The sequence below is a fragment of the Nicotiana sylvestris genome, chromosome 1 (assembly GCF_000393655.2).
Source record: "Nicotiana sylvestris chromosome 1, ASM39365v2, whole genome shotgun sequence".
Lineage (NCBI taxonomy): Eukaryota > Viridiplantae > Streptophyta > Magnoliopsida > Solanales > Solanaceae > Nicotiana > Nicotiana sylvestris.
Genome location: NC_091057.1, coordinates 102540449 through 102555241, shown reverse-complemented (window position 1 = coordinate 102555241; position 14793 = coordinate 102540449). Strand labels below are relative to the sequence as shown.

At 36.0% G+C, this 14793-nt stretch overlaps 1 pseudogene; it reads left to right on the top strand.

Annotated features, from left to right (window-relative positions):
- The first annotated feature begins 13487 nt into the window (after nt 1–13487).
- Nucleotides 13488–14476, top strand: LOC104230738 (ethylene-responsive transcription factor 13-like; annotated as a pseudogene).
- The last annotated feature ends 317 nt before the right edge of the window (nt 14477–14793 follow it).

The window sequence follows — 14793 nt, the reverse complement described above, 5'->3', positions numbered from 1 at the left end:
GAAACGCTCACCAAAGGAGCGCTAACATGGTATTCTCTTTTACCCAAAAATTCTATAAATTTTTTTGCTGAGCTTGCAGATTCTTTCATCAAAGCACACTCGGGAGCTCAAAAAGTAGAGAAAAGAATGGAGGATATTTTCAAAATTAAGCAAGGGGACTCAGAACTGCTTAGAAAATTCATGGACAGATTTCAACGTGAAAGAATGACATTGCCACATGTACCTGACAACTGGGCAGCTATAGCTTTCACAAATAATTTGAATGAAAAAAGCTCGGAAACTACGAGGAGACTCAAGGAAAGCCTTCGAGAATTCCCAGCTACAACGTGGAATGATGTTTATAACAGGTATATCACGAAGCTGAGGATTGAGGAAGATACTGTTCCACGATTTCAAAAAGAAGAAAAGGTAAGTTCAAGACGTGCGGAGACCGAAAAAAGATCCGGTAAAAACAGGTACGAGCCTTACATGGGACCTGCGGGAAAGGACTCATGGTCAAAGCAGGATAATCAAAGGTACGATCACAGATCAAGAAACAGAGAATCAGGTTCTTCATCAAGATTCAGGAACGAGCGAAACAACTATGAGTCACGAGATGATAATAGAAATTTAAAAGCGAGATTCGGTGGTTACAACTTCAACATCAGCACCTCCGAGCTCGTAGTTGTTTTGAGAAGCATGGGAGATAAAGTTCGATGGCCAAAGAAAATGAGATCGAATCCAAACAGGCGCAACCCTGACCATTGGTGCGAGTTTCATAATGACCACGGACATAAAACAACAGATTGTAGATTTTTACAAAGTGAAGTTGATTATTTATTAAAACAAGGATATCTTATTGAGTTGTTCAGTGAGAAAGGCAAGCAAGCTTACATGAAGAACAGGCAGGAGCCTCCAAAACCACCTTCTCCCAAAAGAGCTGTCAAAGTTATAAGTGGGGGTGAAGATGTTAATAGTATATCATATACTGCAGCTAACAAAATTTCCAAAGTAACAATTACCCAAGGGAAATGGGTGCGGCATGTTTTAGAGGAAGACAACATTACATTCAATGACACAGATGCATATGGCATATTAACCCCTCATAACGATGCACTGGTAATATCTTTAATTGTACATGATACTAATGTGAAACGAGTTTTGATTGATCCAGGTAGTTCCGTGAACATTATTTTGCTAAGAGTATTACGTGAGATGCAAGCTAAAGATAAAGTGATACCAAAGGCGCATACTCTATGAAGATTTGATAATTCTAGTGTCCTCACGAAAGGAGAGGTAACACTCACCACATTCGCTGAAGGATTCGTCAAAGATACAAAGTTCTAGGTGGTAGATATGGAGATGGCTTACAACATGATTCTTGGGAGACCATTGATCCACGAAATGGATGTTGTTCCTTCAACCTTACATCAAGTTATTAAATTTCCATCGCCATGGGGAATCTGTCAAATTCGTGGAGATCAACATACATCCAGGGCTATCAACTCTGTTGCAGATACAAGCACGAGAAATAAAGGTAAATAGCAATCACAGAAGGCAGTTGAGGATATCACAACACAAACCTCAACTGAACAAGGGCAAACAGATGTAGACTCAAGGCTTGATACTATTCAAGAACTAGAAGAGAATGAAAATATCAAAACAACAATAGAGGAATTAGAGCATGTCGTGCTATTTGCTCAATGGCCTGATAAAAAAGTCTATGTTGGAGCCAATCTTAGCCAAGGTATGAGAGGTAAGTTAATTAGATTTTTGAAAATTAACATGGACTGTTTTGCTTGGTCCCACTCTGACATGACAGAAATACCATCGGAGGTGATGACTCATAAACTAAATGAAGATCCATCATACCCTCATGTCAAGCAAAAGAAAAGAAAGCAAGGAACTTTCAAGAATCAGGTGATTCAAGAAGAAGTCCAAATATTGCTAAAATTTGGTTCCATTCGTGAGGTAAAGTATCTTAACTGGTTAGCTAACACTGTTGTAGTTCCAAAGAAGAACGGTAAGTGGCGGGTTTGTGTAGATTACACAGATCTTAATAAAGCCTACCCTAAAGATTCTTTTCCACTACCACACATAGATCAATTGATTGATGCAACTGCATGTCACGAACTATTAAGTTTTCTAGATACATATTCAGGTTATAATCAGATTAAAATGGATCCGGGAGATGAATAAAAAACTTCATTCATAACAGACAGGGGGACTTATTGTTATAAAGTAATGCCCTTTGGTCTAAAGAATGCAGGTGCAACGTATCAGAGGTTAGTTACCAAAATATTTCAAGAGCATTTAGGAAAGACTATGGAGGTATATATAGATGATATGCTTGTTAAAACTCAGTATTCAAAAGGTCACATATCACACTTATCTGATACATTTTTAATTTTCAAATTTAATATGAAGTTAAATCCCGAAAAATGTGCATTTAGCATTGCATCAGGTAAGTTTTTGGGTTTTCTTGTTTCTAACTGTGGTATTGAAGTGAATCGTGCATAGATTAAGGCCATTGAAAAAATCCCTGATATACTTTCAAACAAGAAAGAAGTTCAAAGATTAACAGGGAGAATTGCAGCCTTGGGAAGATTCATTTCTAAATCATCAGAGAAGTGTTTTAAATTCTTCTCAACCCTTAAGAAGCAGGATCATTTTGAATGGAATGAGGAATGTCAACAGGCACTCAGGAATTTGAAAATGTACTTATCAAATCCACCTTTGCTGGCAAAACCAAAGGCTGGGGAAAGACTACTCATTTACCTTGCTGTTTCGGAAGTTGCAGTAAACGTTGTTTTGGTAAATCTTTGTTAGATGCGGAAACGCGGTATCTTCAGTTAGAAAAACTTGCACTTGCATTAATCATGGCATCTAGAAGTTAAGACCTTACTTTCAGTGTTATCCTATCGCTGTAGTAACTGCCTACCTTTTACGTAATATATTACATAAGCATGAGTTATCAGGTAGGTTAGTTAAGTGGGCAATAGAGTTAAGTGAATACGAAATCACATACCAACCTAGAACTGCTATAAAATCACAAGTGTTAGCTGATTTCGTGGCTGATTTTAGCTAGGGGATGCAATTAAAAGCAGAAAAAGAATTACAGGTATTCAATGGAGCTAACCCGGGAACTTGGACTTTATTCACTGATGGCTCATCTAATGTAAAAGGTGCAGGTTTAGGGATTGTCTTGGTACCACCTACGGGTGAAAACATTCGACAAGCTATTAAATGTCATTCCATAACTAACAATGAAGTGGAGTATGAGGCTGTGATTGTAGGTCTAGAATTGGCACGAGAGCTTGGCATAAATCAGATTATAATCAAGAATGATTCGCAACTCGTGGTTAATCAAATGCTGGGGACTTATACAACTTGGGAAACAAGGATACAACAATACTTAGAAAAGGTACGGGAATTGATAAAGCAATTTCAAACCAGGAAAGTTATACAAATACCAAGGGATGAAAATATTAAAGTGGACACCCTAGCTAATCTCGCATCTGCAGCTGATGTGGCAAGTGATGCAAACACCTTAGTTATACATTTATTTCATTCAGTTCTCGATCCTGATAAGAATGAGGTAAATTTTAATAATTTAACTTGGGATTGGAGGAATGAGATTGTTGCTTTTTTGCAGTATGGTATCGTCCCTGATGATAAGAAAAATGCTCATGCGCTTCGAAAGAAGGATGCTCGGTACTGCTTAAAGCAAGGCAATTTATATCGTAAAATGTTCGGTGGTCCCTTAGCAAGATGCCTCGGACCTTTGCAAACGGAGTACGTAATGAAAGAAATACACGAGGGACATTGCGGGAATCACGTAGGAGGAAGGTCATTGGTAAGAACCTTAATTAGGGCAGGTTATTACTGGCCTAAAATGGAAGAAGAAGCATAAAGTTTCATGGCCAAATGTGATAAATGTCAAAGGTACGGTAACAATATGCATAGACCTGCGGAGTTATTACATTCGGTCATTGCGCCATGGCCAATGGATATCGTGGGTCCGCTAACACAAGCAAAAGGACAGGTAAAGTTTATGCTCGTACTCACTGATTATTTTGCTAAATGGGTAGAGGCAGGAGCATTTAAACAGGTGCGAGAAAAGGAAGTCAAAGATTTTATTTGGCGGAATATCATATGCCGGTTCGGTGTACCAAATGAGATCGTGTGTGATAATGGCCCTTAATTTATTGGAGCTCAAATCACGGAATTCTTTCAAAGTTGGAAAATTAAAAGGATATGTCTACACCTTATCACCCCGTGGGTATTGGACAAGTAGAATCAACAAACAAGGTTATTATCAATAATTTAAAGAAACGATTAGAGGAATCAATAGGTAACTGGCCTGAAGTGTTACCTGGAGTTTTATGGGCATATCGCACAACTGCAAAAACAAGTACAGAAGAACCACCATTTTCATTGGTTTATGGAGCTGAGAAACCAATGTCTATTATTCTTCTTTTGTAGGGTTATAAGAAAAAAAACCCGTGTCTATTATTCTTCTTTTGTAAAACTCTGTTACCAGAAAAACAGTTATGAGAAAGTTATAGATGTAATTCAAATACATGTAAAGTATTATTCAAAACTTGTCAAGGTTATTTCAAAGAAACATGTCTGTTCCTATTTCTTTTATTGTATGATAACACCATTATGAAGTTGAGACGTCTTCTTCATTAAGTGTCGAAATATAAAAGAGCCCTCTTTTATAAAACTCATGTTTAAATTAGTTAGTCATGAGATTAACAGAAGCATTTTCGAAGAACAAAAATGCAAATTATTCTATAAGTCCTTAAAAATAAAGGCAAGAATAAAGCAGACAGAAGTTTAAGATAATAACATGAAAAACTTCTTAATACTTAAAAACTGAAGACTAAGTACGAACTTAGTCATAAAACTATGAAATTGTTTATACAAATTGCCCCATAAAAAACTTGGGGACTTGCATTTTCAAAACCATCCCTCAAATGAAGCTAAGGGTTTGATTACAATTTTCCAAAATAAAAACAAAAACAAAATCATTCAAATGATTAAAACTGGTCACTGAGAAGTTTGTGGAACTGAAGAAGGAGCATCAATAGCAGTGGGCTCAATTTGGGCAGGTGCATCAATAGATGCGGTTTCAACTTGGCTTGCAGCAACAGGCTCGATTGGGCTTGAAAGAGTTGGGATACCCGTATCAGCTTCAACATTCACGGGAGCTTCAACCACGGGATAAGGGAAGTCCTGAGTTTGCTGAGCTTTTTCAATGGTTTCATTGATCTTAGCTAACTCCGACTCCAGGTTGAAGTTTTCTTGGTCAGCTTCAATTAGGGTATCACGACGTGAATTCAAAAATGCCCAACTTACCTCAACATCAGATTTTTCTTTAAGGATCTCATAATCCTTTTCCCAATCAGCAATCTCATTCTTTATCTCTTTATTTTCAGCCAAGGCGGAGTTATAAGAAGCTTGAAGAGAGGCATGGGAGCTCTCTAAGGAATGCACCTTATCAGCAGAGACTCGAAGGTCTTCTTGTGCTTGAGTTAAGCTTTGCACGAGCTCCCCAGCGTAAACTTCTTTTGACTCAAAAGAGCCTTCAACTCTCTGTTCTCTTTACTGGCCTTAGATAGTTGCTCTGAGAAGGAGGATTCGAGACGTTCTTTTTCTTTTTCTGCTTGGCTTGAGGAAGCTTTTACAACCGCTAGCTCTGAAGTTAAAGTCCACACCTGCTGCTCTAAGGTATTCTTGCTCTCTTGTAAATCTTCCATATCAATTTGTGCACTCTCAAATTGTTCCTTCCAATTGATCGCCTCCAACTGAGAATCACGTGCTATCTTCTCTGAATCACATGCTACCTTCTCTAAGAGGGGGATTTTGTTTATCATTTTTGTGCCGATAAAATTGGCCTAAAAAAAGGAAGGGAAATAAGAATCCCAAAGATAAAAAAAAATTTACAAAGTAAAGAAGGGAGAGAAGGAAAATACCTTCAAAGTGGCATGCACGATCTCATTCATTAGAGTCAGGGAACTATGGCTCTCCAGCTTTGCTTTTTCAATTGGGTCAATTAAAGGCTCCAGCCATACATCTGCCAGACCTGACTTCCTCAAAAGGCTGCTATCAGCAGGAACTTCAATAGTTACCCTCCTCATAGCGACACTTCTACTTGAAGAGCCCACTTTCGTATGATGAACGATAGGAAGGGGAATAGTCAAAGGAGGAGCGGTAGAAGAAGTGAAAACAGTAGAAGAAGGAACAGAAATAGCTGGGGCTGGTAAGGAAGGAATCACAGGCACGGGAGTTGAAAAAGAAGATAAGGGTATTTCATCTAAAATAGGCCCTAAACTTCCACTACCAAAACCAATGATGAAAAGTTGATCAATAGACTCACGGGTATCATAAGGAGTGATGTCATCGTCAAGAATTATTACTGGGGTTTCAAAGGTTCGGTAAGAGAAACAGAAAGACGAGGGGAAACTTCAGCTTCGTCATCAGAGACGATGCGTCTCCTAGCTCGTGGCCTCATCACCAGGGAGCCCCCATCTTCCTCTTCTTCAGAATTTTCCTCTTTCAACAGCTTTCCTTTTCGCAGAAGAACCCAAGACTATTTCCCGGGCTCTTTCTGAAGATATACGGGTCCCCGAAGGAGTACGGGTTCCCGAAGAGACACGAGAGGTCGCAACTGCTTCAACAGTAACTCCTCGAATAGCAAATCCTGATAAAAAGAAGGATGGGAGTTAGAGAAATAAAGAAAAATATATATATGCATGAAAGATGAAATAAAAACTCTTACCATGAGTCTTTACTTTCCAACCGTAATGGTTAGAAAGTGTTCTCCAAGACCTACCATCTATTGGTGCGGTCTTCAGCAATTTATCTACCCAATCACGGAAATTTGGAATATCCTCCACAACTCCCATGGTTGCTAAAAAAAGGGCAAAATTAGAGAAGTTGATAAAATTGAAGAAAAAAAGGCACGAGAAGGATAAAAGACTTACGTGCAAAATTCCACTTCTTATAGAAGGGAACGTTATCCTTACCCACTAAGCCAACACTGGGGGCAGCAACAAACCGGGCATACCATCCACGATCCTTGTCATCTTCAGGGCTCACCAAAACCCTCTTACTCCTGGCCACTAGAGTAAAAACGCTATTACGGAAAAGCCTAGGGGAGTAAAGATGAATCAGGTGAGGGAAAGTAAAGGAAACGTCAGCCATATTGGTTAAATGCCTCAAACATCCAACAGTCCTCCATATGATTGGGCCAATTTGACCCAAACAGACATTAAAGAAACGGAAAAATTCAAGAATGACTGGGTCAATAACTGGTTTGAACCCTAAAGTAAAAGGGTATGTATAACAAAAGAGAACCCAGTCAAGTAAGAAGTAATTCTCTGATTTGGATTAGGGATAATAATGGGAAAATCATTACTCCAATGGCAATCTTTGCGAACTACAAGAGTCAAAACTTTTGTAATTTGAGTGGGGTAAGTATCACCACGATCTAAAGCAGAAACATGATTTTTAAGAGATTCCCTATCATGGTAAAAAGATAGTTCTGTAGGGACTATCTCCTCTACTAAAGGCTCACGTAATGGTTTAGAAGGTTCTTTACCACTAGAAGAAGATTTGTGAGAAAGGGAACCTCTAGTTCTAGAAGAAGGACCAGAACTAGGAGAATGTATATACGAACTACCACCACGAGTAGACCCTAAGCTACGAAGCCTACCTCCTCTTTTATGTCTAATGGGGGAATTGGGGAAGGTATCAACAATGGGAACTCTCCTAGGGTTAGGGTTTGGTGAAGACATGGCGAAGAAGAATAATGTGAGAAAGAAGTGAACTGAGATTTGAGGAATTAAGTGTTCAATAAGCTTTATGTGGTAAAAGACAAGGAAAGAAGTTATATTTATATTAATAAGCAATCGTCAAAGTTAAAAGTGCAGTAATGGAAGGACCATAATAATGATAACTGGCACTTCGTGAATAGTAGAGTCGTAAAAAAGCCTTGAAAAGGGATGCAAAACTGTAGAACCAATGGAAAAATGACACGTGTACGGAGCATTAAATGGAAGCGACAATTGAAGCGTCAATTTTGTCATAGCATTAATAGTGACAAAAATTTTCTTTTAATGAAATCCACTTTCCAAATATTCAATTGATGAATAAATGGAAAGTGGGGGGACTATCTGTATTGGAAAAAATTGTATTTAAATATAAAGGTGACGTGTCGAGACACGTAGACTGGTCAAATTGTCAAAGAATTACAACTAGCCAAGAGGCACGAGTTGCAAAGATACGATCAAATGGCAGAGGAAGAGGCACGGGCAGTTATTCAAATAACTCAGCGCCCGTACCTATCTAAGTCATTTATGTCCGAGAATCAAAGGAATGAATCTGACAATAGAAAAGAGTGCAGATACGACATTTAATAGGCATTAAATGTGGAATACGTTAGAGAATTTGTATTGAATGTAATGATTATGTAACGTAGCATTCAATGTCTTTAATTACTCATAATAGCCTCATTATGATTTGGGCAAAACGTATATCTCCAAGATATCTATAAAAGGGAGATATCTGATCAATTGTAAAAAAAAGCACTATTGAAATAAACTTTGGTTTACTTTTTTTCTCTTGATTACTCTCTTGCTACCTAAATTACTTCCTTTTATACATTCTTTTGATTATCAGTAACTCGTGTTCTTCTAAATTCTAGCTTTGACTAAAATTTCATTTTTTGGTTAAACAGAAATATTCAACAAGCGGAAAAAGGCAAGGATAGAAGATGGATAGAGGATATATATAAATAGAAGTATACATGTACAGGTCTTTATATAGGTAGAAGCTAGAAGGAGCTACTTCACTGTTTTTCCTTCATTGTATTCCCTTTGTTGTTCCCTTCGTTGTATTTGTTTTGGAGATGAATAAAAAAAATTCGTTCCACCAAAAAAAAAACTAATCGTTAACAAGTGGAAAAACAAATAACTTTATAATACACTAAAAAACTAAAGGACTCCTATAATTAATGTCGATACAGCTTCTCTTTAAGTAACATACATGCAGGTGAATTATCAACCCTACTGCAAATTATGATGCTAATTATCATCTTCTATCTATTTATACTATATTAAAAGTGAGAAGCCCTTAGTCAAAGTTAAATTGCAGAAATGCCCCTTAAAAAATCTAACCCTATTTAATAATAAGAGCATCAAATTTATGTGAAGGGGATGCGACCTTCAGAATAGTTACATTACAAACAAATGTTTCCTATTTATAATTTGGTTTCCTACTGTTACTACTCTTAGTTGATTAGCCAAGTTTTGGGTGTTATCATTATTTAACTAATGGTCTACGTCACTTGCATGATGAATGTGGATTATAGGATATGAATTATAGGGATGCATTTATAGAGAAGATCAAGTATTTCAACCAGAAAATTGTAAGCGCAAACTTCACAAATTATACTGTGAAAAAAATTCAGAAATGTAGAAGACAAAGAATAGAATACCCTAATGTGCTGGACACTTTCTATGGATTGGGCAAAATATTTTAGTAGAAAAGTCGTGGAGGTTTATCTAAATTTGTCACAACACAAGCAGCGAAACAACAATTGACTGTGAGAAGCAACAAAAAATAAGATTTTGATCTCTTTGTCCCCAAATCAACGTGACAAATGGTGCAGCCAAGAAAAAATTAAAATTCAAGGTGAACAAAAAAAATGGTACAAAAATCAAGTTCTATTTCTTCTCTACTTATTTATCTTCCTTTACCTTTTTTAATGTTGAGAAACTTATTTTCATAAATGTTTGGATAATGACAACTCTTGTAATAAACGTTAAATGCATATTTGTTGTGTTTAGGAATGGCATTAGTTAATGCTATAGTTAACTTTGTTATTTTATTGCTACAATGAGATCCACTAATAACGTAACATATTATGGTTACATGCATAAAAATTATATATGTGGAAGTTTACTTTAACTTGTGGGATGATATGAAGCAATTTTATTTGGAAAATCATATATGTAAATCACGAGAATGAATAAAACTTTCATTTGGATATTATTTGGGATCATGAGAAGAAACAACTAAACTTTGATTGTTTATTTTTGTAGGATTAGATGATATCCAATCATTTTAACCTCGACAAAATATCATTATACGATGATTCACATTAATCGTTATCAGAAACTTATACTTATTCTTTCACGTATAATTATTTACTCAAAACTTTTAATAATATTTATATTGTATTATTTTACAAAAGCATGGACTACATAACTTGCCATACACGATAATGATTCACATTAATTATTATCAGAAACTTGTATTTATTCTCACATATAACTATTTACTCAAAGCTTTATTTCAAAATATTTATATTAAATTATTTTACAAAAACGTATATTATATAACTTGACATACACATGCAACGCATGCGGCGAGAAACTAATATTATATTATAAGTGGGAAGCCTTTTAGGGTGAAAGTTAATTTACAAATTTACCCAACAATAGTTGAGTGACGATTTTATCCTTACAATCAAATTAACTATTCCACATTTATGTACAAAAAAAATGTAATTTCAAATGTTATCCTACATGCTTTGAACGAGCATGATAAAGGGTGCTAGATTTAATAAATACTCGAATTGAAACGTCAAGTTCAAGAACTTGAACGACAACGTCGGGTTAGCTTCATGTTATCTTTCAATTCCAAAGGGTCTGGAATCATAATTTGTCACCCTACCTCTTCTTAAAGATCAAGTTGATCGGCTTTTCATCATACGTTTGAAAATTAAAAACTGTTGTTAACTAATTAAGCTTTTCAGTCAATTGATAATTTGCCAAGAAGGAGATGCATATTCTAATAGTAGGTTACTGGTAAGAGTGTAAGACTATCATACAGTACAAAATCAAGCTAGGAGAGATTGTCATAACAATTTCTACCACTGGGTTTATGGTGTAGACAGTGGAATACAAGAACATACGATTCAATATATGGTGTAGATAGTGGGTTTTTAGAGACATTCTTCCAAAACACGGAAGAGATTATGAGAAGTTCACTGGCTTAGTAACATCTTCACAGGTAGAGTTTAGAAGCCATAACCAAAAAAAAAAAATCGATATAATTTGTTTGACGTGGACATGAACAATGTTTTGATCATTTTTGTGCCTTACTTACAACATGTTTTTCCATTTACTAAAGTCAATTGATCATTCTCTGTTTAGAACTTTGTTATTTCGTTAGACTCTTAATTTTAGATATATTTTGTAGATTAAGTAGAGTATATAATCTTTGGTTTTTTTAGGGAACTCTGTCTAATTGTTTGCTTTTACTTTGTTCAATAGTATAGATATTTTTCGATGTCGGATCCAAATTTTAAGATCTTACTAACTCTTTCATACTGTATTTTTGCTTTGTTTTCTAATGCACTCTTAGTAAGAAGATGTATTTCTTTGTAAATTTGTGTATCATCTTCAAATATTTTTATGATATTTAATTTGACTAGGAACATGAAAGTTCCACGTTAAACAAATTATGTCGAAGAAATTTTTTGGTTATGCCTTCTAAATTTTACCTGTGAAGATGTTGCTAAGCCAGTCAACTCCTCATAATTTTTTCCGTGTTTTGGAAGACTGTCTCTAAAAAATTAAATTTTGTCCTGACCAATAATATCAACATATGTCATCACTCTTATTTTCGAGGACTTCAATTTTCTCTTTAATTTTTATTTTATAAGTCACATATATTTTTAGTGATATTTACTTTATTTAAAAATAGTTTATATTCATGGCTAATAAGCAGACGCGCAGAAACTAGTTAAAATAAAAAGGAGAAATCAATTGCAATTCATCTACATTCGGAACTAAAATAAGTCCGATAATAGAAAATAGTGCAAAAACATCGTTTTCCTTGTGCATTTTGTCGGGTGAAAAACATTTTCCTCAAAAAATGTATTCTGCGGATTGCTTTGCATCGTAAAAGCATTTTCTGGATCATTTACAAGCGTTTGATTGGTTATAAAAATAGGTAAACATATTGTACCAAACACACATGGGATACAGTTCAATTCTTTATCTGTTGATAAGACTGGAGTTTGGAGATCTTCTCGCAAGCCATGTGCAACAAAGATCTATAAGATTATGTCCACCTTGTCAACAAAGTAATATTATATTTAAGCATTAATTACATCTTAAACAAAACTTGAGCAGTAAAAGAGAGCAGTAGCCAGGAGCCCAGGCTGTAGCCATACCTCCATTTCTTTTTTTCTTTTTTTTGCATGATATTATATTAAGCTAGTTAGATGTTTGTTACAAGTATCTGTTGGTACACTATCCACAAACTAAGAATAGTCGATTACTACGTTAGAAATAGTACAATCTTTATCTTTCTTTCAAAAATAGTTCTTGGGGTGTATTCTACCGGTAATATTTCCTTGACAAACACTGGAGGAACTATCAAAAAGTTGATTCTTGTTCCTGCCTGCTTCGTTACTTTCTTTGCTAGCTTGTCCGCCACCCTATTTGCCTCTCTGTAGACATGGTGCATGCCCAGAGCTACTAGGAGTGACCTATATTCACGGACCATAGCATCATAAATCAGATGACCTTTGTTATTGCAATGAATTACTTCTGCTGAATCTAAGTTAACTTCCCTGGGGAGGAGATTGTACTGCCATCTTTATCCCCTGCATAAAAGTTGTTCGCTCCGAATGGATTGTAGTAATGCAGTTAATTTTCCCCAAGAACCCCATTACTCAGTCCCCATTGATGTTCCTAATTAGTCCTCCTATACCTCCCATTCTTTCTTTTTGGTAAGTTGCACCATTTGTGTTGAGTTTATAATAAGGCCTCCTTGGTGGATGCCATTTGACTCCTATTCCAAGATCTGGTGCTTTTGCCGGGCATCCACCTGCCACATGTATGAACTCTACTACTTTAGCTATAGCATTCTTCTAGGGAATAGGCTCTCTCTTGTTATTAAAATAGTTACTATTTCTGGCGAGCCAAATTTGCTAGAGGCGAAGGGATTTTCAATTATATTTACACCTTTCTGAAAATCTAATGGACCTTTCTTTCTTAAAATAGAATATAGAATCTTTCTTATATTTGAGAGCAAATGCAATCAATTAAACCAAAAGTAAAAAAGAAAGAAGTACTATACATATGCTAGGCTTGCCCTTCAAGAAAATTATTTCCGTTATAAATTAACTGATCTCAAGTAATTCTGAAATTTTAAGAAATGAACGTGACTTTGTCGTGGCAAACATTTTTCAAAGAGGAATATATCATTTCTTAAAATTGAAGATAAGTACATTATTTTATTCCTCGTCAAATGTTAAGATAATAAAAACTAAAATGCATAACATAAATGTGCTTAAAATGGCACCTTCACAGAAATTCCTGGAAAAAAATAAATAAAGGTAGGGACTAGAGCTACAATCATAGGCCAAGCATATAAATAGACGTAGGATATCAACAATTCTATTCATCCAGAATTAATAAAACCCTAGTAAGTGAAAGTGAAAGAAACCACTCATCCAAATATCTATAGAAAAGAAAATGAACCCAGCTAATGCAACCTTCTCTTTCTCTGAGCTTGATTTCCTTGAATCAATAGAAAACCATCTTCTCAACTATGATTCCGATTTTTCTGGATTTTTTTCGACGATGAGTTCAAGTAACGCATTGCCTAATAGTCCTAGCTCAAGTTTTGGCAGCTCCCCTTCTGCAGAAAGTAGCTTGGATACCTCTCTTTGGGATGAAAACTTTGAGGAAATAATACCACATCTCGAAGAGAAGTCCGAGTCCGAGGAGGAAACAAAGGGGCATGTAGTGGCGCGTGAGAAAAACGCGACGCAAGATTGGAGACGGTACATAGGAGTTAAACGGCGGCCATGGGGGACGTTTTCGGCGGAGATAAGGGACCCGGAGAGAAGAGGCGCGAGATTATGGCTAGGAACTTATGAGACCCCAGAGGATGCAGCATTGGCGTATGATCAAGCCGCTTTCAAAATCCGCGGCTCGAGAGCTCGGCTCAATTTTCCTCACTTAATTGGATCTAACATGCCTAAGCCGGCTAGAGTAACAGCGCGGCGTAGCCGTAGGCGCTCACCCGAGCCATCGTCTTCTTCATGCACCTCATCATCAGAAAATGGGACAAGAAAAAGGAAAATAGATGTGATAAATTCCATAGCCAAAGCCAAATTGGTTTGTCATGGATGGAACCTCCAGATGTTACTATAACTATATTTGGAAGGGTATTCGATGTTTAGTATTAGAATCCCCTAAAGCTCCTGAAGGTCTTCGTATCATGTTCTAATTTAACATGAAATTACATGAGCGCATCATATATATAACTAAGTAGTAGTACTGTTCGATCATGATAATAACTTTTTGTTAGTATATTTTTTTCAACGACAATATGCTTAGTGTAGAGGAATATATACATGAATCAGCAACGCTGGACAGCTGCTTGAGAACTTTCTAAGATAATTATGTGGAAACGTCTTTTTAAAACTTTTTGAAACAATTTTTATTTGGATATCTGCTACCCCATTTAGCAAAAAGTAATTTTGAGTACATTTTTTGTTTTAAAAAAAACATTATCAAATAATTGGAGAATACAAAAATACAAGGAACTAATTTAATGTACATGATAGATGGCGAACTAATGAGGGCAAGTCAAAAAGAAGTACTAGAAATTTTTTGAAAAGGTGTGTATATGACACTTTAGACAAATTTCACATTGTTCATAAGTACATATTGACCATTCTTGGGAGAAACAGAGATATGAAACGTGCATTCCACCTAA